This window comes from Uloborus diversus, chromosome 9 (assembly GCF_026930045.1).
Source record: "Uloborus diversus isolate 005 chromosome 9, Udiv.v.3.1, whole genome shotgun sequence".
NCBI classification, from domain to species: domain Eukaryota; kingdom Metazoa; phylum Arthropoda; class Arachnida; order Araneae; family Uloboridae; genus Uloborus; species Uloborus diversus.
In genome coordinates, this window is record NC_072739.1 from 62,712,480 (window position 1) to 62,737,154 (window position 24,675).

The window sequence follows — 24,675 nt, forward strand, 5'->3', positions numbered from 1 at the left end:
TATTTTCAATTAATTTTTAAAAATATTAGATTTCTAAAACAAAGGGTTTCATCGTGTGACGTCACAAGTGTAGAAAGCCATCTTGAATCGGAGCGCGTAGATGCCTTTTCTCGCAAGATATCGCCATTTGGTGATTTTTCACTGCTAGCAGTTAATAACTCAAAAATAAGAAGAAAAAAAAAAGGTTACTTACTCCATGTCTTCGACCATGCTCTTTCAGAGAAAAATATTTTTGAAAATGGGAAACACACAACCCAATTCGACTGCCGCAAAACTCACCCGGTTCATTATCAGTTTCACAAGAAAACAGAAGATTCGTTCGTTTTTGACAAAATCTGAAGAACGGTGGGGTTGCATGGCATGTTTGATATTTTTATCATAGGCGGATTTAGGACTGAGTTCCTGGGGGGGGGGGGGGGGGCAGGATTTTTTTTTAGCAACATTTTTATTGCCCCCTACTCCTGTGTTTTTGTCTGTTTCCTGTGATGCATAAGTCCATGCTTTACTTTTTTGTGTGTCGTTTTCATTAGTGTGTTTTCATGCTGTCTTTTTTCAATTGACCTTAAGGGAGGGAGCTATCAAGAGAGTGACGCAGGGCTCCCTTTTAAGTGGGAAATAGAATATCTCCAATTTCAGGGGACCGGGGGTTTCTCCCCCGAAGGAAATTTTGTAAAATGGATATACAATTTTGCATTTTGAAACCTTATAAAGGTCAATTGGACAGACATAGAAATTGATAACTAGATTATACAGTTGTACAGTATTGTTCAAACTTCGTAAGAAACAGCCATTTTAAGTTTGAAAGAAAAAATAAACTAGATTTATCATTACAACAACCTTTTTTAAAATTATAAGTAGTGCAGAAAACGAAAAGGAATAGAGGTAATGTATCATTTTTTTTTTCCTGGCTAAACAGATTAACAATATGCAGTAGAAGTAATTGGAGCCTACTTTGCTTAGGATTTTCAAAAACTTATCTAATTATTTTCAAGGACTCTAGAATAAATAAAATTATTTAACGCACTTCATTTGTACTTTCCAGTCTCTGGTATTTTAGTATTTAATTGTAAATTTTTCCAATCCTGTTCTAACTTTGGGAGAAATAGCTATTTTATTTTTAAAAGAAAAAAGAAACCATAGATTTCTCATGACCTTTCTTCAGTTGCAAGTGGGTAAGAAAACGAAAAGAAATAGAAGTAGTGTGTATTTTTTTTCCGTGCTAAACAGATAGACAATATGCAGAAGAAGTAAGATAAAAGCAATCAATACAAAAGAATTTCCAAAATACTGCATTCAGGATTGAATAAATAGCAAGATATGAAACATGTGAGTCACAAAAATTTATTTCAAATAATATGTTACAAACGTGAGAACCATGATTTTTACATTTTTAATACAGGATGTGCCAAGGAGCTGAATTTGACACATGTTGGCATTCCTCCCCCTCTACAGTTTGTTAGAAATTTTAAAATTTAAGGTTTGTAGCCACAGTTTTCCAAATATTTAAGGTTTTCAAACACTTAAAAATGAAATTCGTTTTTCAAGCATTTTCCATTTTTTAAGGAACGAATCATATTTGGGGGGGGGGGGGGGAGTTAGGGACCCACTTCAAAGCAGGAGCCCTAAGCAACAACTTGTTTATCTTATAGGCAAATTCGACCCTGTTTGTAATTCACTCTTACCTGTAAATTTTGCTTGATTTTTTTTGTAATTTTTACGAAAATTCGTCATTTTTTACGGTTAAAGGATTTTTACGATTTTACTAATCTTTGTTAGGTTTTTATAGACTTTTATAAAATTTCAGCAATTTTTTCCAAATTTTTTGATGACTCAATTATTTAGATTTCAATAATGAAAAGGACTGACTCACTTAGACTTAGATGATTATGACTTACCTTACTTTTTAAACAGTATTTATAAAATAAGTAAAATTGTACTCTCCCTCTAAGTAAAAAGATTCATTTAATCAGAACACTCAGATTACTGAAGTTTATTCAGTTTGCGACAGTATTTATTCTCTCTCTCTCTTAAAAGAGAGAGAGAGAAGGAAAAAAAAACTTATGTTTTTTAGAATTTCTCAAAATTAATATACTAAGAACATAAATATTATGCACAAATAAATATTTGAAATGTGGACACAAATCATAACGAGTAGATCGTTCTGTTACGCGAATGGGGGAGGGGGGAGTTTTCCCCCTTTGCTTTAGGTTCTAATTTGTTAAAATAATTGTCAATTATTATAAGTGTTGCAACTTGTATTTTCATTCATATACTTGCCCAAATGGTTTTCAGTCCAAAATAGTGAATTCAGACACATTTTCAGCACCCCAGTGACAGCTGTACTATTTGTATTTAATGTTATTTTTTTTCCCCTTTTCTTTTCTCCCATCAGAATAGGACATTTGCTTTTCTCTTCATTTTTATTGAACTATTCAAAAAAAAAAAAAAAAATTCATGATTTTTTTGTTTTAAGATTTTGGAAGATGTGCTGTTACTACATAAAGTCCTCCCAAAACTGGGGGGCATTGCCCCCCTCTGCCCCCCCATCAATCCGCCCATGATTTTTATCGTTTTGCATTGCAAACATTTGAACTATTTTATTACGAGAGTTATTTTAAGATATGTCCCCTTAAATCTGCTCAATTTATCTTTTAACTTAAATGTTTAATTTTATTCCCTTGATTTTTCTTAAATCGTTCATACTTGTGTAAATAATTTTCATAAATTCATTTTGATATGGATTTTAAAGTTTTTTTTTTTGATGCATTTAAAAGTTTTGAAGTAATTTTGATGCATGTAATAACATTCCGATAGCAGGTATCTATCTAACTGCTCTTTCTTACTGCGATATTTTTTTTATCTATATATTGTTCAGTGTTTTAGATTTCAAACTTTCACTTCATGCCTGCACATCACTAAGTTATTATTTAGAGAAAAAAATTTAAAACTTTAATGCGTTCACAATAAATTTAGATTTCAAAAATCCACCAGTCAAAATAGCCTAAATGTCTGGTACGTAATGTAGTATCTAAGAATATAGTTAAAAGCATGCACATAAAGGCTTGGTTTTCTCAAATGTTGTTTTTTTTTTCTCTTTGAGTTGTTTTATTTTTGTTGCCAGATTGTGATATTATTTTGATTCTATTTTTTACTACTTTTTAGCACTTCTTAATATGACATTATTTTTTTTAGCAAATGTTTAAAGTAAAATGTTCTTAAAGTAAGCTTTTGTTTTTAATTCGAACAGCTTAATTGCAATGATTTTGTTTTTTGTATCTAAACTGTGAATAAGCATAGTTATCATTTGTAAGTTTGTGTGATAAATTGCTCAGATTTTTTTCCTCCAAGATTAGCAAATTTTTTGTTGCTTGATTCCCTTAATGGTTGATTACATAGAAATTCTTTTATGTTTTATACATCCGGGGAAAACAGATATTTGTTGACCCACTATGCAAATTTAGCCAAAGTGACATCCAGTGGAAAACATCCACTGAAAACTTCAACCACCTATCCAGCCAGATAACAGCACGTTTGGCCGATTGCCTTTTTCTTCTTTTTACATGTTAAAAGGTACATTGGCTGTTTTTTTTTTTTTTTCTTTTCTTTTCAAATACCAATTTTTATAAATTTCGTGTCCCATATTAAAAAATTACCTCACATTTCAAAAAAAAAAAAAAAAAAGGACGAAAACTTGCTTTACAAGCTGGATATATTGGCAGATAACTATATTACCCTGCTGCTGGCAATTGCCCAATGCATTGGATGGCTATGCCATATGCAGTATGATTGAACATCCATTCGTTAAAGCATTAAGAAGTATGCTCCATGTGTCGGTGATCTTTAGTTCAGATTTTTCAAAGTTTATTTCTCATTTTAAACACTTGAAATCTTCAGCGTCTATTAACTTGAATCTGTTAAGTAGCACCAAATATTTTTCTCTTTTCTGTGATGTGTACAAAAAGTGCAATTAATCAATCATCAGTGTATAAAAGCGTTGTATAATTTCAGCTTGCTTGATTTATTTTCAACGTCATAAAAATACATTTTTTCTAAGCATGTAATTTCATTGAAAACCTTGCCGATTGATTAAAATAGCAATATAAATGTTTTACATACATGTACTGTGTAGGCTACGTACTGGACATTTCAAGGGCATGAAGATTCTACCAAATAATATTAAATCCTATCCCATTTGCAAGCACTGTCCCTATTCACAACTAACCCCGGACCATGTCTTTAATTGCCAGGCCATTATTCGCTCCCTCCAACTTAGAGCACCACCACATGAAATCCTTTACTGTCATCGGGCTCCAGAATTAGCGGATCTTGTTTTTAAGACTTTTGGAGCCATTGAAACCTTTCGCACTCTGCACTTCTTTGGACACGACAACAACAACAAAAAAGAAATGAGTATTGCATAATTGTGTAATCTAGATGTATAGTTGTTGTGTTGTGTATGTGTGCAGAAAAAAGAATTAAAAAAAAGTTATAGCTCAGAAAATGTATGTTTATTTTTCGCACAGATTTCGTCAAAAATTGATACCTTTGTGTGTTAAAGTGCTGAGATTGTGCTCGGAAGAAATAATTAACGACCCTAAAGGCAGTATTTAATCTCTCGTGTGTTCAGCGTCGATATTCATATTTGAATTTCATACAGCAATTAGAGCAGTTTCATTGCAGTGGAGCAGTTTTTTTTTTTTTTTTAATCAGGGAGTAAAATAATTTTTTTGGTTTAAAAAGTATAAAAGAAAGAAAACATTTTCTTGAAAACAAAGAAAAATAGGGTTCTTACATTTAAGAACATGATTCATGTTTCTATAAATTACAAACTATATTTCAAGTATTACTTCAGCAAAATACTTTCATTATGTGATCTGAACCAATTTTTATGCGTGTGGGTGATTCTCCAAAATCCTGACAATTACCAATCAAAAATGTTTCAAAAATAAAATTCCTTATAAAAATTACAGAAAAAATTATACCAACTCTTTGTTAGGAACTTATTAAGGTAAAAATAGAGGGCTCCATGTTATTATTATTTTTTTCGCTTATTCTATCAATTTCAGTGACTACAAGTAATACTTTTGACTGATGGAAACACAACCCAATTACAATTTTAATTTCTAACTAATGTTTTGGGAACAAGTTCTATTGTACTTAACATATAAGCACTGCGTAAAAACAATGTTAGAAGAGTGACTTTTTTTGCGCCAGGAGAAGGATATTTTCCTTGTAATTTGCCTGTTACGGGAGCCCAGGATTATAGTTACAGCAAAGAGTTATTTTTCTATTCTAACCTCTTGATTTAACTACACACTATGAGTAGATTTTTTTCTTTTATTTAGAGCAAAAATGATGTCCAGGAGAATGACAGCAAAAATGTTACACACCCATTTTTGAACTTTTGAAGTTTTAGTAAAAACAGAAGACAAATCATATCAACAAAATACTCAAGGATTCCAACAAAATGGTGATGATGAACAGTGTTGTAGTATATCAGATAAAAAATTCCTTTTTTTATGAACAATAAGTAAACTCATTCCTCTTCTTTTTTCATTTTTGCAATGAAAAATATTTAAAGAACTTCTACATTTCAGATAGTTTTTACACTTTGCATAAAATAAATTTTGATCTCTAATTTTTTTGTTATCATTTCAATAGCTTTAGCAGAATGCAGCTATAAATTCACGAAAATTTGTAAGAAAAAAGTTAAAAACTTGTTTCAATTGATTGGGAAAGATGAAACGGATGTCTTCAAAGGAAAGTAAACGAAAAGAAAATGTTTCACTCACTATTGCTTTTTGTTTTGTTTTTGCACAATTATTCATTTGATTACTTTTTCTTTCAATGACTTATGATTTATATAATTCCAAAGTATATTTTCATTTTTATGCAGACCACATTTCATATTCAATGTTTCATATCAAAAATTTTTCAATCTCCTCTACAAATAGTGAGTGGGAAAATTTAACGAAGATATTTAAGGTGTAGGTTGTTCCTCTTTAAATATAAGTCTGTAATAGTTAAAATTTAAATTTTTCGCTTGTGTTAAATTCGTTTTAATACTGATAGTTGAGATTTTCTTTCTTTCTTTTTCTTTTTTTTTTTTTTTTTTTGAATCCAATCAGATTATTTCAAAATCATGTGCATATGATACAATGTGTTGAAATTTTTGGTGACTATATATAACCTTGTTATTCTCTACTTTTTTCTTATATGTTTGCTGAATTTAAATATATACTAACCAAAAATAGAACATTCTCATATTATGCTAAAGGTAATTTTATCATGTTGTTTGGACTGAAAATATGTTAACATTAATAATAAATTTAAATAACCATACCATACACTAAGAAAAAGAAAAACGCTAACGAATGTAATCAATAATATACTATTTAAGAAATGAAAATTGTTGTATGTGTTCATTAGAAAAATAGGAGAAAACTTGATATTTGTTAATATGGACGCAACTTATTTTTCTTTCTTGAAATCTAGTGTTGGTACCATAACTGTTCGTCGAAAAGTGTGTTTCTTTGGGGGGGGGGGGGGGGGGAGAGAGAGAAAGAGCGTTAACTTAGGATATAGACTTTTGTTTTCTCCTCCTATCTGTGTCAATATGTTTGGTAAACTACTGTTCTCAGAATAAGAGTTTTAGTATTTTAAAAGACATAAATGAAAACGATTTTCATCGGGAAGTTTCCTCTCCTTCGGCCTCTTTCTGTCCCGTGACAGAACCAGTGAAGAGGTCTTCTTTCAGAGGTGGGGTGGGGGGAGGGTAGAGACAGTTCAATCTCTTTCCATTTTAGTTATTAAAGCATTTGTTGCTGAGGGTGAGTACCAAGAAAAAGTTACAGTGAAATACATTCCTTTTGTTTACATTTTTCCTTTTGAGAAAATTTCAAAAACGAAAATCTGCAAATACATGTAAAATGGTTAGACAACAAGACACATAGGGCGGGGGGGGGAGGTTAGGTTCAAAAAATAAAATTAAATTAAAGACAAACCACAAAATACATTGCGAAAATTTTCTTGAGCTTGATTTTTAATGAGAGGGAAGGTGGGGGGGGGGGGATCGGGGATGTTCTCTAAATTTTTGAAAAATGGAAATGAAATATCGTAAAAATGCTCAGTTTCAGACCATCTTTGTTGAAGTTTTGGGAACAAAAGAGGTTCGGGCAACCTTTCCCCGGAAAAATTTTGAATTTAAAGTCCTAAAAACGGAATTTTAAGTCCTCTTTGTAAACGTTAAGGACAAATTTTGGATTCGAATTGGTTTGGAATACAAAATCCAAAAACGAAATTTTAGACGATTTGTTATGATGTGGAGGGAGAGAGGGTTGGGGGTACCAACAAGGATTTTTTTTTTTTAAATTTAAGTCCCTAAAACGGAATAGTAGATTTTCTTTGATGACAAGGGGAAATGTTCGGAGAACATTCAACTGGAATTTCATTTTGAAATTTAAGCCCTAAAAACGAAATTTCATACGATCTTTAATTATGTGAAGAGGACAAGTAGGCACTCCCCTGAAAAATACTAAAAACCCATTTCCTTGGCTATTTTGGATGACGTTAGGAGACGGGACGGGGTTCAGGACTCTTCCCGGAATTTTCCCAAAATAAAGTTTTTAAAACTCCATTACAAGACATCTTTCAGCAAAAGGGGTGGGGTTTAGAGAATCTTTCAGAAATTATTCGAAATTGAAGTTCCAAAAAACGAAATTTCAGACCATTTTAGTTTTTTGATGATGGTAGAGGGAGGTGAATTCGGGACTCTTTCAATTAAATTTAACAAAAATGAAAGATAATCTTAGAAAACGTTGACGGATCAGGAAGTCTGGTATAAGGGGGATGGGGTGCTGCAACCCTCTAGTCCTTCTCCTGGATTCGCCAATTCGCTCAAGTATTGATACTACTCTAAAACGATGCTATTTTCTCCCCTATGTATTTTAATTTTTAAACTGTGCAGTGATGTATTTTTAAATGTAGGGATAGTGACGGAACCCCAGAAGAAATGCGTTGGGGTCTCGACCCACACGTTGGGAGCCCCTAGCGTGACGTCACCGAGCAACCGTGTGCAGGGCCCAGCTGAGTTAAAAGAGGACGCACTGTTTGTCACGGTGCCGGTGGTCCCGCTAGTGGTCATTTTCCTTTATAAAAGAAACGTCTCTGCGCCCCCTAAGGAGGCAGGCGCGGATCCATGGGAGGGGAACTGGGGGAACGTCCTCCCCCCCCCCAAAATCCCAGGTATACCTAAAAAAATTTCAGAACGGAATACAGCAAAATTCTTCCGATTTTTAAAACTTGAACTTCCAGAAAGGCGCCAGGAAAAGCGAGGAGAGAATTGCAAAAGCAGATTCGAAGATGAAAACTGTGGGAACGCCCCCGCCCCTCAAAAAAAATCCCAAGTGTACCTAAAACTGTTCAGAAAACATTTCGTAACGAACGTAGACTTGCCTGAAAGAGTCATTTTGATCCAGGAAGCTATTTGGGAAACAATAGATTTATTTTTCAGCTTATAAGAAATGCAAAATTAAAGAAATCACATGGTATTTTGTTTGCGATTCAATTTCCGGGCCCCCTCAAAAATTTATTTTTGTATCTGCCCCTGTGCAAATTCGGTTCTTGTGGGTAAGTGAATTGAAACAGTTATGTTTCAAAGCCAGGCTTATGAAAATATTCACGTTTTGAAAAAAAAAAAAAATTTTTGCTTTTGTGATGAAGTTTTGTTAAAACTTTGGGCAGGGAGAGGCTAACGTTAAATAAAAAGGTTCTGGGCGTAGAACTCTCTTGAAATTAAAATAAAAATCTTTTTTTCTTGTACTTTTAATTGAATGAAACTAATAACTAAAAATATATTGTTACAAATTCTGTAAATAGTTTCCTGTAATGAATATACAGCCCCCATACATTCGGCTGAAGTATACGGTCCCCTATTTTTTCATTGATAAGGTTTGTGAATGAAAGAAAAAAAATAACGGTCTACGATTTTTGAGAAGCATTTGGAATCTTGTGGAATATTTGAGAGCTCTCTTTTCGGTGTGTATAAAAGCCGTTACGCATGATAAAAAGTTCAGTTTCGAGTTAGTTTTTGCTTGTGAATCGTTGCAGCGGAACGCTGGAGAGCATTTATTGCTCTGTTTTGTGAAGCCTTTTAAGCTGTATTTTTGCGTATTTGGAAGTAAATATGTGTGCAACCGTTGAGTTTACGGTGTTGAGTGATATTTGCTTAATTGCTGATGATTAATTTAGCAGTTGTTGACGATCTTTCCTGTACATAGTGTAAATAAATTTCCTGTGTTTTTAATCAAGAACTGTGTCGTCCTTTCAAGAAAGTTGGAAGTCGCACCGGATCCGTTACAATATCTATAAATAGACACAAATTTACTAGACGCTTCTACACTTGTTTCAGGATGACAAGGAAGCCCTTTTTCAATGTGAAAGAAGTGAGCTTATTCATGTGCTCACTTCTTTTGCAAAATCTGTTTCTTCAGTTTCTTGCAAATTTTTGCCTATTTTGTTGCTTTTATTTCTTTTACTTTTCAAGTACAAAGGTTCAATGATAATTTAAATTTTTGAATGAAATAAATCATATGTTTAGTTACCCCAGAGCAAGGACCTCTTTTTTTTTTTATACCTTTTTATGCCTTGCCTTGCGCAGAAATTATATATGTTGTATTCATTTTTTGTCAATTTGATTAAAATTCACAAAATAATATCACCCTGTTTGAAAACAAAATAATAGTTCCCTGTACCCACTCCTACAAATCACTTTTTTTAAACAAAACTATGCCCCTCTGAATGAATATTCAACATTCTACAATTATTTTATGCATCAAGTAATCAGGGCCGACGGGAGGACATGTCAGCCTAGTCGGAAACTAGGTGCCTCTTTCGGAATCCTAGTATAAATTTGGCTAGTTTTAGGGATGGAGGGGACCGCCCTCCTTGGCGCTCGGCAGCCCTTCAAGTAATCCAGAAAGTAAGTTTTATTTAGCACTACAAAAAAAAAAAAAAAAAAAAGAACATTCTATTTATAAATGCCTGTTATTAAATGTAGCAACCAGTGACGAATTTAGTTTGAACAAGCCAGGGCCTTGACCGAATGCAGCAACTTCTCGGGGCGAAAAATTTACTCTATTTCTTTTTTTCATTGAAACTCAGAACAAAAACTTAGAGAAAGATTGTTAAGGGCGCCTTTTTTTTTTCAAATTTTTGCTTTGGCACAAAAAATTGAAAATCTGGCACTGATTGGAACCATTGGGTAATTAGCAAATCTGGCCTCATCATTGTTCAGAAGCTGTTTGGTGCCAAAAAAAAATTTTTTTTTTGAGGTGGAGAATGTATTTTGATATAACTAATACACAGAAGTAAAAGATCTAAGGATATATTAACTAAACAAGTTTCAAAAATATTATTATGATGTCTTGTAGGGGGGTACAATTGTATTATAGTCATGGCATGGTAGCATTTGGGTTTTAAAGATAAATTTTGAGTTGAATTTTAAGTATGCCTAGTTTAGGCCCAAACTTGTGATAAAAGTATATCCTATCTTTTGATAGTTTTCTGATTACTTTTTTATTTATTTCAGCTTGAGAATGATACTGAGAATTTCTTTCAACATCAACTGCAAGGCGCTAAATTACAGTTGAAAAAGGAGCTCTGCCTCACGTATTTACTTGCCAGAAGTATCAGCTTCCAGTACAATCCATCCTACGAGCAGCTAAGAGAAGGCAGTGAAAAGAAGCTGTTGCAGATATGTTAAAAAATTGTCCACGTGTGTCATCAAATGATTCAAGTACCAGTGACGATGGATGTAATTCTGATGTTCCTGCTGATGACAACAATTGCCCAGCGGAAGATCTTGAAATACATGGTGTCAAAGGTTTTCAAGCCAAACCTACTTATTGTTGTAAATCAACTTGCCCCAACATCATCCGTGTTGATTTCGGCTGCACAGCCTGTCCAAATGTTTAGGATAAAGCTTGCCAGACAATGTTAGAAGTGCAGGAGCATTCAATTAATGAAGAGCAATGCAGAATTAATGCCACAGATAGTGACGTTTGCAATGAAAGTAGCAACTTCTCATGCAATGAATCGGCTGGTTCTGATTATGAACCGGAAGAAGTTGACAGAGAAGAAAAATTGCTTTTGCGTTCATGCATGAGGAAAGTCATAAGAGAAAATTCTTTCATGTGTTAAGGTATTCTGAATGGGAAAGTTTTCAATCGAGTTTTTGTCGAAGCATTCAAAGTCATCAGAACTGAACATAATGATCACCCTGAAAAAAAATCAGGATGAATGAAACTTACGAAAATCTTGCAATGTTATTTGGCATGTCTCTCAATAATGTTGCTCGAGTTTTCCAAGAAACTCTACATAAAATTATAAAATTCTGTAGGACCCCTGCTAATTTGGCCTTCTGATACCGAAAGCCTGAAACTGAGCTTGCATATAGCATTTCGAAGAAATTTTTTTAATGTCGAAAGCATTATTGACTGTTTTCGATATTCCAGTAGAAAAACCAAGCAATGCAGTCAACCAAAGTTTGACTTAGTCAGAAATGCTATAAATCTAACACGTTAAATTATTGGTATCGTGCACTCATGACGGAACTGTGAACTTTATTTCCCAGGGTTATGGTGGACGTACCACAGATGCAGTTATTGTGGAAGACAGTGGATATTTACAAATGTTGTTTCCACAGTTAGATGTAATGGCAGATCGTGGCTTTAAAAATATTTCCCACTTATTGCAACAAAAGCAATGTAATCTCATACGTCCCCCATCTGTCTCCCAAAATGAAGCCATGTCTGCCGAAGAAGTGCAATTAACACAACAAATTGCAGTAGTCCGCATTCATGTGGAAAGAGTGATTAATAGGCTAAGAATTTTTGCAGTCCTATCAAAGCATACTTGTGTTGACAATCACTTGCTGTAGTTATTTGATAAATTTTTAATTGTAGTTTGTGGGTTAATCAATTTTTAGAACAAATTAATCAAATTATAAAAATGTTTTTACTTTAAATTAAAGGAGTAGCATTTCAATATAACGAATAAATACCTTTGTGCTTGAAATTTTAATAAATGAATTACCATAATTTTATTGCACAAAGTTTCCAAATAACTACAAACATTGTATTTTGGGGTCAAAGGAACCCCGTTTTCAATGCACAGAAGTGTGAGCTTTTGGATGAAAAGTCATCAGAGTCTTTTTCCTCGGATGATTGGTTGGTTGGTTGGTTTGATTTTTATGGCGCAAGAGCCCTTGAGGGCTATACTGCGCCAAACGATATTTTATTATATGCTATTTATTTTTCATTAAAGAATAAGGTAAATAAAAGCATATTTTGAAGAAGAAAGCATAAAACTTCAAGTGCTAGTGTTAAAAAGTGCAGCCGCTAAAAACATTTAAACGATTTGAAGATAAAGACAAAATGGACGAAAAAATATCTTGAAAAACAAAGGAAGGACGAAATCACATAATGTCGGGACAAACACTAAATTAAAAAGGAGAATCCAATCTCCTGGAGGAAGGAGTACAAATTGCGACGGGGCGGCTCCCCCAGCAACTCCTTCAAAGATGGGTTAAAATTATTAAAATATTTATAACGAATTAGATTAAAATTTGGGCAGTTGCATAAAATGTGCAACACTGTCTGATTTACATCACATGTACTGCATGTTGGAACTGGTTCATGACATAAGAGATATTTATGGGTAAATCTGGTATGTCCAATGCGAAGTCGAGCTAATAAGACTTGTTCTCTCCTGGTGATATTTAATGATTTAAAACCTCTAGTGGAGGGCTGGATCGAATGCAATTTATTTTGGATTTCTGAATTCCACGTCCCCTGCCAATACGTGTTGAGGCTTACAACGACGGCGTTTTTGATGTCATCGAAAGGGACACTATTATCGACCAGGATACTTGCAGCTTTGGCAGCTGAGTCGGCTGCCTCATTACCTGCAATGCCTACATGACCAGGGATCCAACAAAAAAGAACACGAAAATTATTTTGCATAAGGTTTTTGTATAAAAGATATGACTGGATGACTATAGGATGGCTGTTATTATTGCAATGAGTGATGGCTTCCACTGAACTCTTTGAGTCAGTGAATATCACCCACTTTCTATGAACAGATTGGGCTATTGATTCTAGAGATGAAAATATGGCTTTTATTTCTGCAGTAAATACAGAGCAAGATGTGTTTAATTTTTCTGCCGTAACTTGATCATTAATTATTAAGGAAAAGCCGATGTGATCGTTTGCTTTTGATCCGTCAGTGAAAATGTGTTTATAACCAGAATACTTGCTTTTGATCTCGTGAAAGACTTGTTGATAAACTGTATTAGCGGTAGTGTGTTTTGGGAATTTGGAGAAATCATTGATTATAGAAGGTATGACTTCGCACCATGGTTCAATTAGTTTTATTGTGTTAACGGTTTTGAAATCCGATAGCTGCAGGTCTGAGAGTACCCGACGCATTCGGATCCCAAATGTTGGGGTCATCGAAGGCCGGTGTAGAAATAAAGCAACATTTGATGGATTAAAAATGTGGAGATGTAGTGGGTGATTGGTGCAGGGTTTTGTTTTGAAGTAAAAATTTAAAGAAAGTTTGAGGCGTCTATTGTTTAGAGATTGTTCGTGTGCAAGAATATGAAGACTGTTGATAGGCGAAGTTCGAAACGCTCCTGTGCAGATGCGCAGTGCCTGATTATGTATTGGATCCAGACTTTTCAGATAGGTTTTTGCAGCGGAGCCATAAATTTGACATCCATAATCAAGTTTTGAGCGTATCAGAGCCCTGTATATTCTTAACAGAGACTCTGTATCAGCACCCCAAGAAGTATTCGCTAAGACTTTAAGGATATTTAATTTTAATGAACATTTCTTTTTTAACTCTTGTATATGCGGTATAAATTTTAGTTTATTATCAAGGGTGAGACCAAGGAATTTTCCTTGATCTTTTACAGCTATTGGTTGATTATTGAGGAGAAGATTCGGATCAGGGTGAAGCCCTCTTTTACGGCAGAAGTGGATACAAAACAGTGGTTTTTTGAGCAGAGAAAGTGAACCCTTTTCTTCGGCCCATTGGGTTACTTTATTGATTGCAATTTGATGTTGTCTTTCAATGATACTCATGCTCGTTGATGAGAAAGAAATTTGAAAATCATCCACGAACATGGTACCTTTTACGGCGGGGGGCAATTGGTCAATTAAGCTATTGATTGCTATAACGAAAAGAGTTACGCTTAGTACACTCCCCTGGGGTACTCCTTCTTGAATGAAGGTATCCGACAGAACAGACTTGACGCGTACACGAAAAGAACGATGTTTCAGAAAATTGGAGAGAAAGATGGGTAAATTACCTCGCAACCCATACTCATGAAGGGTTTTGAGGATCCCATACCTCCAGGTACGGTCGTATGCTTTTTCAATATCGAAAAATACGCTCACAAGATGTTTTCGTTTAAGAAATGCTTCTCTTACTGATGTTTCGAGAAGCATTCGATTGTCTATTGTGCATCTGCCACGAGTAAACCCACTTTGATATGAGGATATGAGATGGTGTGACTCCAGAATGTGCATCAGTTGGCGTTTACCATCCGTTCCATGACTTTACATAGGCAACTAGTGAGAGCTATAGGTCTATAGCTCTCAGGTTTATCAGATTGTTTATTTGGTTTAAGGATAGGGATAACTATTGCTTGACTCCAGGATTTTGGAAATCTATGTTCAGAATAAATTCTGTTAAAAAGCTGCAGAATATTTTCTAATGAAGAGCTGCTTAAATTTATTAACATGCTATTTTGAATTTGATCTGGACCTGGTGATGTGTTTTTTGATTTTTGTAAGGCAGTATTTAGTTCATGAAGGGTGAATTTTGTGTTGTATTGGTTAAAAATGTTTGAATTAAAATCTAGAACTTTTTGTTCTTTGCGTGATTTGATGGTTAAAAATTTTGAGCAATAGTTATTTGCACTGGAGACTTCTGTCAAATAAGTCCCCATGCAGTCAGCCACCTCTTTGTAATCGGATAAAATACGACCATTATTCTCCAGAATGGGTGCACAAGATGTATTGTAGTTGCCAACGATTTTTTTTTATTTTACCCCATATGGTCTTTGATGGGGTGGACGTCGTAATTGTGCTGACATAGGTCTGCCACGAGTCCCGCTGGCTCTTCCGTCGAATCCTTCGAGCTTCAGCACGAGCTCGTTTAAGTGCCACGAGATTTTGTGTGGTTGGATAACGACGAAACGTGTTCCATGCCTTTTTTTGTTTCTTATGAGCCTCCTGACAATCAAGGTTCCACCAAGGCTTAGGATACTTGATTCTGCCTTTAGTGGTTTTTGGTATAGCAGCGTTAGCTGCGTTTAAGATGATGTCGGTTACTCGCTTTACCGCTATATCGATATCAATATCAGTCACGTCTTCTGATTTAATTTCTGCCAACTGGGTAAATGCTGCCCAATCAGCTCGATCAATGCGAAGTCGAGCTTGCTGATGCTGCTGGAGGCCGCAGCGTCCAGTAGAGGTTATCCTGATCGGAAAGTGGCCACTGGAGTAGAGTCCACCCTCCACCTGAAAATCCCAACGTGGCAGAAAAGAAGGTGAGCATATTACGAGATCGATGGCATGGTAAGATTGGGTAGAAAGATGAAAATAAGTGTTTTCACCGTTATTAAGGATGCAAAGATCATTGTCTTCAATAAAATGTTCTATTGTTAAACCTCTACTGTTGAAGTCTGGACTCCCCCAGAGAGGATTATGGCCATTGAAATCCCCCAAGATGACAAATGGGGGAGGAAGTTGATCAACCAGTGTCTGCAACTCCACGCTTCTTAAGTCATAGGAAGGTGGGATATATACAGAACAAACTGTGAACAGCGAGTGAAGGTGAACGCGCGCAGCTACTGCTTGCAGGGATGTGTTGATATTGAGCTGGCTAGATGCATAATCATTGTTGATTAGCAATGCCACTCCTCCACAACGACGGTCTCCTGACAAGCAGTCCTTGCGGTACATGTCAAAACCTTTCAACCTCGGTCTATCAGCAGGGGACAGAAATGTTTCTTGCAGACAAAATATGGCCGGTTGGTAATATTCGACAAGATCCTTGATGTCCATGACATTATGCGAGTAACTCTGACAATTCCAAGAAAGAATGCTCAGGGCCATTGAGAAAAGAGGAAGGAGAAACGGCCGGAAGAAGAGGGAGCAGTTCATGAAGGAGGATGGTCCGTCCATCCCTCATCGTCGGATGGCGGAAGATCTTCGAATTCGACATCCTCGTCCTCCTCTTGGGGAGGAGGTTGTTGAAGTTTTTCAATTTGGGACTTAGTTAATTTTACTTTCTTGCTAGAAAGTAAAAAATCCTCTTTTTTAAAAGTATAAAATTTTGGGGGTCTCTGTTTAGAGACTACCCCAATTTTTGCGCGCGTTTGAATAATTTTCTTTTTTTCCACAGTTTTGTTTTGTTTTTGATCAGTTGGTTTTTTGAAATTATTGTAGATGGGTAACTTGTACTCGGGATTTGTGTACTTAATATTTTAGTTTCGTTACTATTTTTTTGTGGAGGTTTAGGGGTATTGAGTTGTTTATTTTTTGATTTAGGGGAGTTAGTTGATTTAGTGCTGGTTATTGTATTAATAATTTGAGGATCTGTTTGTGTGCTGGTAGAATTGAATACTTTTCTTACTGCTGCAGCATATGAAAGTCCGGCTGAAGGCGTACGAGACTGAACAATTTTTCTGGCATCTGGATATGATATGTTCTGAGTGGTTTTGATTACTTGTATTTCCTTTTCGGAGAGCCAGTTTGGACATTTTCTAGAGTAGGACGGGTGATCTCCTTTGCAGTTGACACATTTGTATTCCTTTTTGCATTCATTGCTGTCGTGGCCGGGCTCAGCGCACCTGGCACAAGTTTCTGCACCACGGCATGACAGTCTGGAATGCCCAAAGCGCTGGCACTTAAAGCACCGTTTCCTCGGATGACTTTTCATCCAAAAGCACACTTTGTATTGAAAAAGGGGTTCCTTGTAACCCCGAAACACGTGTTTGCAGTCATTTGCAAATTGTGTGCATTAAAACGTTAATAATTCATTCATTTAGCATTTCAATATGTTTATGCTCTTGATATGATAATTTTATTATTCTTCATTTTGAGAATATCTTAAATGTTAAGATTTTTATTTTATTTTATTTATTTATTTATTTTTTTTTTTTTTTTGAATGTTTGCATGTTGATTTGGAATTAAGTGTAATGATTTATCTAGTGAAAAATATAATATTTCAGAGTGCAAATAAATTGTTTTTTTTTTTTTTATTCATTTTTAGATCCACTTATATTTTGAAATTTAGTTTGATTATCACTGATTTTGTCCATGCAGTGAAATTGCGCTGCAACGAATACGAGTAGAAAAAAAATATTTGTCTTAACAAAGTATATTTTCACTCCCATTTCAGTTTCCATTACATTGCTAGAATTCCATTACAACGGAATCCTCGTAACACTATAAACAATAATTTCGGTCCCTTGAAGTCTCACTATATTTTAAGTTGAATGTCGTTATATAGTCTAAAATAGTTTAATTCTAATGCTAATCATTTTTTTAACTATTATTGATACATTAATTAAAATATGTTAAGATAATTCGCATGTGAAATGATTTAGATTGGAAAAAAAAGAGAGAACCTACGTCTGCGGGGATTTTCATTTGAGTTCATACCAATGCACCGCGTTTGTGTGTCAATCTATTTCTCAGTTCATCGAAAAATATTTTATCTGGAGTTGTGCTTGCAGAATCTGCACATTGATGGAATATACAATATTTGTATCAAATGCTTTCAATTGAAACAAAATTGTTATTAACAAAGTTTTTCTAGTTTAAAACTTAAGTAATGGAAGTTCTCTTTTTTCTTTCAAGTGTGAAAGAAAAAAACTTCCAGCCGAAAAAAAAAAAACATTGTACAGAGCGGTCTATAAATTACTTTTAAATAAAAAAAACCGCCTTCAAAAAATACCCAGAAACTAAAAAGCAAAAAATAACTGATTACACTTACATTCTATTTCCTACCCAAACATAGAAATGAAATTTATTTTACAATTCCAGTACAAAAATCAACTAAACTAAACATGGAATTATAAAATAAACACTGATTTAAATTACTATACGATGAATTTTTTTAAATACCTAACTAATTATATACGATCTCTTAATTTTTAAAAACCTTTTGAAGTCGGGGCCTCCTATAAACAACTACATAACGTAACTGACAACCCACCGAATCCTGAATTAAACACTAATTTAACTATACGCAAAATTCGTCTTTAAAACTTAACCTACTCAGTTTTACTTAACCTACTCAGAATTAGCCACTAGTGCTCATGTGTTTATGGGGAGCAGTATTTCTCCTTTGATGAAAGATGTTGTAATCATTTTTACAGTAAGGCATATTGTTGCATCCCATTTGTTTAGTTTAATAAAAAAAGATAGTTTTGGGACTGGAAAACATTGGCTTTGATGTGTTAGGTGTTGTTACAGACAACAATTCAGTCAATCGTAAAGCTATGTCTTCTTTCAGTGATCCTCCAAAATTTCATGTTATGTATTCACACCCAGCTAACGACTTCAAATTCTTCACTTTGTTATTGATACAGTTCATTTAATGAAATCCATCCGAAACAATTTGTTTAACCAAAAGAATGGTAATTTTATGTGTTATTCTCTATTTGAAGGTGGAGGTAAATTTCAAACAGCTTCACTTGATGTGTTGAAGAAGATGTATGAAATAGAGTCCACACAGTTACTGAAGTTTGGTTATGGTCTCACGCGAAAGGGTCTTTGGCCGACAAATTTAGAAAGGCAGAATGTTGGTCTTGCTTTAAAGATATTTAACAGAAATCTGGTTCATGGAATATTACAGTTGGGGGAAAAATATAATCTACCACATTACCAAGAAACTGCAAACTTTATTAACATATTTTGCAATTGGTGGGACATTGTTAATGTCAAATCTTCTTTAAAAGGTAAATTTAAAGGAAACCCCATGTGTGAACCAATTACTAACTCCCCTGATGATGTTAAATAAAATTTTTGGAAAAAATTGTAAGTTGGTTAGACACTTGGGAAGGAATGAATGCTCATAATGGGAGACTCAGTAGAGAAACACATTCAGCTTTACGTCACACAACACAGGCTTTCTTAAGTTTAACAGAACTGCTTTAATCATCAAGTTGCTTTAATCATCTAAATATGTCATATAGGTTGTTAGGAAAAATTCAGACCGATAAGCTAGAATCACGTTTTGGCCAATAACAGAAGCTTATCTGGTGAACAAAATCATGTATCTATCCGTCAACTTTATGAAGCAGAAAATAAACTTCGCATAAGTGTTTTCATCCATAAGCTCATTACTTTTTGCATAGAAAAAGGTGTTCCCTGTAACGCCGAAACACGTGTCTGCTGTAATCGGCAATTCGTGCTTTTTGACGTTGTTTTTTCTTACTTTACTGCTCAGCACAAAGGTATTTATTTATCTTACATTAATATTGTTGCTAAGCTGAAAGTAGTCCAAATCATGTAATTATAATGTTGAATAACTTGAAATGTTGAAAAGTGTTAATTTGGTTGGTTTTCTTATTCTTTAAAGACAAATTGATTTTCTCTAGCCACTTCAAGTGATAAGAGTGTAATTTGTAATTGTTTTGCAAGAATTATGTTATAGAATCTGGATTCTGTTGAGCTTAGTGTTTTGTTACTTGATGTATTAGTTTTTATTTGTGAATAAAATGTTTTTCTCATTAACAAGTTTCTGTTTTTATTTATAGTTTAATTTCTGTAATCGGATAAAATGGAACAATTTTTAAATATCCTATTTTATTGGTCATGTCATGAAACAGTAAAGTAATTAAGAAAAGATAAACATCCTAGTCATAAGAAAAAATATCCGAATGAGTATATGTATGTAATCACTGAAGTACATTATTTGGAACTAATAAGTTGGTTGGTTGATTTGATTTGATTTTTATGGCGCAAGAGCCCTTGAGGGCTGTACTGCGCCAAACGATTTTGTATTATATGCTATTTATTTTTCATTCAAGAGTAAAGTAAATAAAAGCATATTCTGAAGAAGAAAGCATAAAACTTCAAGTACTAGTAATAAAAAAGTGCAGCCGATAAAAACATATGCCTTAAAAACATATAAAAAATTTGAAGATAAAGACAAAATGGACGAAACAATATCTTGAAAAATAAGGAAAGGACGAAATCACATAATGACATGACAAACACTAAATTAAAAAGGAGAATCCAATCTCCTGGAGGAAGGAGTACAAATTGCGATGGGGTGGCTCCCCCAGCAACTCCTTCAAAGATTTATTAAAATAATTAAAATATTTAAAACGAACTTGGTTTAAATTTGGGCAGTTACTTAAAATGTGCAACACTGTCTGATTTACATGACATGTAATGCATGTTGGAACTGGTTTACGACATAAGAGGTACTTATGGGTGAATCTGGTATGTCCAATGCGAAGTCGAGCTAATAAGACTTGTTCTCTCCTGGTGATATTTAATGATCCGAAACCTCTAGTGGAGGGCTGGATTAAATGCAATTTATTTTGGATTTCTGAGATCCACGTCCCCTGCCAATACGTGTTGAGGCTTACAAGGATGGCGTTCTGTATATCATCGAAAGGGACACTATTATCGACCAGGATACTTGCAGCTCTGGCAGCTAAATCGGCTGCCTCACTGCCAGCAATGCCCACATGACCAGGGATCCAACAAAATATAACTTGAAAATTATTTTGCATAAGGTTTTTGTATAAAAGATATGACTGGATGACTATAGGATGGCTATTATTATTGCAGTGAGTCATGGCTTCCACTGAACTCTTGGAGTCAGTGAATATCACCCACTTTCTATGAACAGATTGGGCTATTGATTGTAGAGATGAAAATATAGCTTTTATTTCTGCAGTAAATACCGAGCAAGATGTCTTTAATTTTTCTGCCGTAACTTGATCATTAATTATAGTGGAAAAGCCGACGTGATCGTTTGCTTTTGATCCGTCAGTAAAAATGTGTTTATAATCAGAATACTTGCTTTTGATCTCATGAAAGACTTGTTGATGAACTGTATCAGCAGTAGTTTGTTTTGGGAATTTTCAAAAATCATTGATTATAGAAGATATGACATCGCACCATGGTTCAATTAGAGTTATTGTGTTAACGGTTTTGAAATCTGTTAACTGCTGGGCTGAGAGTACCCGACGCATTCGGATCACAAATGTTGGGGTCATCGAAGGCCGGTGTAGAAATAAAGCAACGTTAGATGGATTAAAAATATGGAGAGGTAGTGGGTGATTGGTGCAAGGTTATGTTTTGAAGTAAAAATTTAAAGAAAGTTTGAGGCGTCTATTGTTTAGAGATTGTTCGTGTGCAAGGATATGAAGACTGTTGATAGGTGAGGTTCGGAAGGCTCCTGTGCAAATACGCAGTGCCTGATTATGTATTGGATCGAGGGCTTTCAAATACCTCTTCACTGCAGAGCCATAAATTTGACACCCATAATCAACTTTTGAGCGTATAAGAGCCCTGTAAATTCTCAACAGAGACTCAGCAAACACATCTTGGGGTGCTGATAAAAAGACTTTCAGGATATTTAGTTTCAATGCTTTTTCCAATATCGAAAAATACGCTCACAAGATGTTTTCATTTAAGAAATGCTACTCTTACTAATGTTTCGAGAAGCATTAGACTGTCTATTGTGCATCTGCCACGCCTAAATCCACTTTGAGATGAGGATATGAGATGGTGTGACTCCAAAATGTGCATCAGTCTGGCGTTTACCATCCGTTCCATGAGTTTACATAGGCAACTAGTGAGAGCTATAGGTCTATAGCTCTCAGGTTTATCAGATTGTTTATTTGGTTTACGGATAGGGATAAGTATTGCTTGACTCCAGGATTTTGGGAATTGGTGTTCAGAATAAATTCTATTAAAAAGCTGCAGAATATTTTCTAATGAAGACCTGCTTAGATTTTTTAACATACTATTATGAATTTCATCTAGACCTGGTGATGTAAGGCAGTATTTAATTCTTAAAGAGTGAATTTTGTGTTATATTGATTACAAATGTTTGAATTAAAATCTAGAACTTTTTGTTCTTTGCGTGATTTGATGGTTAAAAATTTTGAGCAATAATTATTTGCACTGGAGACTTCTGCCAAATAAGTCCACATGCAGTGAGCCACCTCTTTGTGATCGGATAAAGTACGACCATTATTCTCCAGAATGGGTGCACAAGATGTATTGTAGTTTCCAGCGATTTTTTTTATTTTACCCCATACAGTCTTGGTTGGGGTGGACGTCGTGATTGTGCTGACATAGACCTGCCACGAGTCCCTCTGGCTCTTCCGTCGAATCCTTCGAGCTGCAGCACGAGCTCGTTTAAGTGCCACGAGATTTTGTGTGGTTGGATAACGACGAAACGTGTTCCATGCCTTTTTTTGTTTCCTTTGAGCCTCCTGACAATCAAGGTTCCACCAAGGCTTAGGATACTTGATCCTGCCTTTAGTGGTTTTTGGTATAGCAGCGTCAGCTGCGTTTAAGATAATGTCGCTTACTCGCTTTACCGCTACATTAATATCTATATTAGTCACGTCTTCTGATGTTATTTCTGCTAATTGGTTAAATGCTGCCCAATCAGCTCGATCAATGCGAAGTCGAGCTTGCTGATGCTGCTGATGGCCGCAGCGTCCAGTAGAGGTTATCCTGATTGGAAAGTGGCCACTGGTGTAGAAATCACCCTCCACATGGAAATAACAGCTTGGCAGAAAAGAAGGTGAGCATATTACGAGATCGATGGCATGGTAAGTCTGGGTAGAAAGATGAAAATAAGTGTTTTCACCTTATTAAGGACATATAGATCATTGTCTTCAATAAAATTTTTAATTATTAACCTTCTGCTGTTGGAGTCTGGACTCCCCCAGAGAGGATTATGGCCATTGAAATCCCCCAAGATGACGTATGGGGGAGGAAGTTGAGCAACCAGTGTCTGCAACTCCAAGCTTCAAGTCATAGGAAGGTGGGCTATATACAGAACAAACTATGAATAGCGAGTGATATCGAGCTGGCTAGATGCATAATCATTACATATTAGCAATGCCACTCCTCCACAACGACGGTCACCTGACAAGCAGTCCTTGCGGTATATGTCAAAACCTTTTAACCTCGGTCTATCAATAGGGGACAGAAAGGTTTCTTGCAGACAGAATATGGCCGGTTGTTGATATTCGACAAGATCCTTGATGTCCGTGACGTTATGCGGGTAACTCTGACAATTCCAAGAAAGAATGCTCAGTTCCATGGAGAGAAAGGAAAGAGAAACGGCCAGAAGAAGAAAAAGCAGCTCAAGAAGGAAGATGGTCCGTCCACCCTTCATCGTCGGATGGCGGAAGATCTTCAAAATCGACATCGTCGTCCTCCTCTTGGGGAGGGGGTTGTTTAAGTTTTTCAATTTGGGACTTGGTTAATTTTACTTTCTTGCTAGAAAGTAAAAAGTCGCTCTTTTTTAAAATTATGAAATTTTGGGGGCCTCTGTTTAGAGGCTACCCCAATTTTCGCGCGCGTTTGGATAATTTTCTTTTTTTCCACTGTTCTCATTTGCTTTTTCTCAGTTGGTTTGTTGGAAATTAATGTAACTGAGTAATTTGTGCTCGGATATTGCGTAGTTTGTACTTTAATTTCGTTAGAATTTTTTGGTGGTGGGTTTGGAGTAGTGAGTTTGTTTATTTTTTGATTTAGGGGAATTAGTTGATTTAGAGCTGGTTATTGTGTTAATTGGAGGGTCTGTTTGTGTACTGGTAGAGTTGAAAACTTTTCTTACTGCTGCAGCATACGGAAGTCCAGCTGAAGGTGTGCGAGTCAACTATTTTTCTTGCGTCTGGGTATGAAATATTCTGAGTAGTTTTGATTACTTGTATTTCTTTTTCAGAGAGCCATTTTGGGCATTTTATAGAGTAGGATCGGCGGCCTCCTTTGCAGTTGACACATTTGAATTCCTTTGAGCATTCATTGCTATCGTGGCCGGCCTCAGCACATCTGGCACAAGTTTCTGTGCCACGGTATGACAGCTTGGAATGCCCAAAGCGCTGGCACTTAAAGCCCCGTAGCGGGTTCGAAATATATGGTCTAACAGGGCATGAGAGATAACCAGCTTTGCCACGTGAAGGGAGGATATGCGTACTAAAGGTCAGAATGACATGTTTCGTATTCTGCATTATGCCATTGCGTTTGGTAGTGATCCTTTTCACTCCACTTACGTTTTGGTCCTTCATTTCATCTAGAATTTCTTTCTCTGGTGTGAATAGAAGGTCTGGCTCTGAAATTATTCCCCGAGAAAAGTTTAATGTAGAGTGGGCTGTAACTGTGCAAAGATAAGGACCTAATTGTTTAATGGCTAGTATGAGTTGAACTTGTTTATTATCTTTTATTTCTACCAAAAGTTCGCCTGTTCGTGTTTTTTTACTGATTTAAATTCGTCGATTAGATTTACAAGAGCTTTGTTTATTAGAAAAGGGGAAACAGCAGTAAATGTAAGGTTTTCGTTTCTTTTAATAACAAAAAATTTAGCAAATGAAAGCGATTCTTTCTGACGCT

General features: G+C 35.2%; 1 pseudogene; it reads left to right on the forward strand.

Annotated features, from left to right (window-relative positions):
• The first annotated feature begins 18,044 nt into the window (after window positions 1–18,044).
• The window catches only part of LOC129230268 (uncharacterized), a 51,124-nt pseudogene continuing 44,493 nt past the window's right edge, over window positions 18,045–24,675 (forward strand).